This window comes from Schistocerca piceifrons, chromosome 10 (genome assembly GCF_021461385.2).
Source record: "Schistocerca piceifrons isolate TAMUIC-IGC-003096 chromosome 10, iqSchPice1.1, whole genome shotgun sequence".
NCBI classification, from domain to species: domain Eukaryota; kingdom Metazoa; phylum Arthropoda; class Insecta; order Orthoptera; family Acrididae; genus Schistocerca; species Schistocerca piceifrons.
Genome location: NC_060147.1, coordinates 81,015,962 through 81,019,163, shown reverse-complemented (window position 1 = coordinate 81,019,163; position 3,202 = coordinate 81,015,962). Strand labels below are relative to the sequence as shown.

The window sequence follows — 3,202 nt, the reverse complement described above, 5'->3', positions numbered from 1 at the left end:
GAGTGTTTCTGGAGTAGCCCCCGTGTGCCGCACCAGCGCGGGCCGTGATGTAATGTTTGCGGTGTAGACTCCAGCGACGGTGTAACCGATACGCGCCCTCACCCCACCCTCCTCCGCCCACGCAGGCCGAAACCCGACACCGCTGCGACAACAGCCGCCACGGCGCGGCCTCCTAACCCTTGAGCCTAGCCAGCACCGGCGGGGAGTAATATTTTAAACAGCCGGTCTCACTCACCCCGGGCGCCGTATCAGGCGGAAAGGAAGGCCACTGTCACCGGAATCGATAGTTCCGCTACGCGCAGCTTCCTGCATTTACATCTGAATGTACACAGCACAAGACAGTGTGTAAGGTCGGCATTTCATTTTCATTTTTGTAAGTTATCGATATGCACGTCGGAGAGAGACCAAGTTATGTTAAACAATCTTTGGTCTTGTCGTGGCACAGTCTTTGCCTCTGCGCCGTCTGATCGACGTACTCAGTAATGCTCTGTTGACTTGTAACTATATCTGTTGGATGAAGGAAGATTTATTGTAAAGGGCAGCAAGGAGTAATACGATGTATACAGGGTGGTCCACTGATCGTGACCGGGCCAAATATCTCGCGAAATAAGCGTCAAACGAAAAAACTACGAAGACCGAAACTCGCCTAGCTTGAAGGGGGAAACCAGATGGCGCTATGGTTGGCCCGCCAGGTGGCGCTGCCATAGGTCAAACGCATATCAACTGCGATTTTTTAAATAGGAACCCCCATTTTTATTACGTATTCGTGTAGAACGTAAAGAAATATGAATGTTTTAGTTGGACCACTTTCTTCGCTTTGTGATAGATGGCGCTATAATAGTCACAAACCTATGACTCACAATTTTATACGAACAGTTGGTAACATGTAGGTTTTTCAAATTAAAATACAGAACGTGGGTACATTTCAACATTTTATTTCGGTTGTTCCAGTGTGATACACGTACCTTAGTGAACTTATCATTTCTGAGAAAGCAGGCTGTTACAGCGTGATTACCTGTAAATACCAGATTAATGCAATAAATGCTCAAAATAATGTCCGTCAACCTCAATGCATTTGGCAATACGTGTAACGACATTCCTCTCAACAGCGAGTAGTTCGCCTTCCGTAATGTTCGCACATGCATTGACAATGCGCTGACGCATGTTGTCAGGCGTTGTCGGTAGATCACGATAGCAAATATCCTTCAAATTTCCCCACAGAAAGAAATACGGGCACGTCAGATCCGGTGAACGTGCGGGCCATGGTATGGTGCTTCGACGACCAATCAACCTGTCATGAAATCTGCTATTCAATATCGCTTCAACCGCACGCGAACTGTGTGCCGGACATCCATCATGTTGGAAGTACATCGCCCTTCTGTCATGCAGTGAACCATCTTGTAGTAACATCGGTAGAACATTACGTAGGAAATCAGCATACATTGTACCATTTAGATTGCCATCGATAAAATGGGGGCCAATTATCCTTCCTCCCATAATGCCGCACCATACATACAGTCACCCGCCAAGGTCGCTGATGTTCCACTTGTCGCAGCCATCGTGGATTTTCCGTTCCCCAATAGTGCATATTGTGCCGGTTTACGTTACCGCTGTTGGTGAATGACGCTTCGTCGCTAAACAGAATGCGTGAAAAAAATCTGTCATCGTCCCGTAATTTCTCTTGCACCCAGTGGCAGAACTGTGCACGACGTTCAAAGTCCTCGCCGTGCAATTCCTGGTGCATTGAATTATGGTACGGGTGCAATCGATGTTGTAGCATTCTCAACACCGACGTTTTTGAGATTCCCGATTCTCCCGCAATTTGTCTGCTACTGATGTACGGATTAGCCGCGACAGCAGCTAAAACACCTACTTGGGCATCATCATTTGTTTCACGTCGTGGTTGACGTTTCACATGTGGCTGAACACTTCCTGTTTCCTTAAATAACGCAACTATCGGTCGAACGGTCCGGACGCTTGGATCATGTCGTCCAGGATTCCGAGCACCATACATAGCACACGCCCGTTGGGCATTTTGATCACAATAGCCATACATCAAGACGATATCGATCTTCTCCGCAATTGGCAAACGGTCCATTTTAACACGGGTAATGTATCACGAAGCAAATACCGTCCACACTGGCGGAATGTTACGTGATACCACGTACTTATACGTTTGTGACTATTACAGCACCATCTATCACAAAGCGAAAAAAGTGGTCCAAGTAAAACATTCATATTTCTTTACGCACTACACGAATATGTAATAAAAAATGGGGGTTCCTCTTTAAAAAGACGCAGTTGATATCCGTTTGACCTATGGCAGCGCCAGCTAGCGGGCCAACCAAAGAGCCATCTGGTTTCCCCCTTCAAGCTAGACAAGTTTCATTCTTATGTACTATTTTTCGTTTGACTCTTATTTCGTGAGATATTTGTCCAGGTCACGATCAATGGACCACCCTGTATATTGAAAGGCGAAAAGAATATCAATTTTGAATAATTTTAAAAAAAGGAGGAGACGTTTCAAGGTCAGACTGCAGTACTGGGCAGTTAGTTTGTCGGAACAGTTGTTGTCAGCTAGCACACTTTCTTCACTTGCTCAGAGCTGACAGGATGACTATTCCACTTCCCTGAGGCATGTATTAACCTATAAACTTATGAAGCTGTTTGGTTTTTATGGAAATTCTCTGTTAACATCGCACACATCGTACACATTTTGAATCGTTGTTCGCTTTGTTAAGCATAGGCAACGGCCTTGGCGCAGTGGATACACCGGTTCCCGTCAGATCACCGAAGTTAAGCGCTGTCGGGCGTGGTCAGCACTTCGATGGGTGACCATCCAGTCCGCCATGCGCTGTTGCCATTTTTCGGGGTGGACTCAGCCTCGTGATGCTACTCGACCGAACAGTAGCGGCTTCGGTCAAGAATACCATCATAACGATCGGGAGTGGGGTGTGCTGACCACACGCCCCTCCTATCCACATTCTCCATTGAGGATGACACGGCAGTCGGATGGTCCCAGTGGGTCACTTGTGGCCTTCAGACGGAGTGCTTAGTGCTTTTTTTGTGAATCATAGTATTTTTCAGACCACTGTTATGTGTGAAGATCACACGAAGTCCCACTCTGTCTTTTCTGAATACATACCTCATTCTAAAATCGGTGTCTTGCAATATCATTTCACAAGAGTAGTTACTCTGCCCA

At 46.6% G+C, this 3,202-nt stretch overlaps 1 pseudogene; it reads left to right on the top strand.

The window, feature by feature from the left end:
* Positions 1-2,745: 2,745 nt before the first annotated feature.
* Positions 2,746-2,863, top strand: LOC124719229 (annotated as a pseudogene).
* The last annotated feature ends 339 nt before the right edge of the window (positions 2,864-3,202 follow it).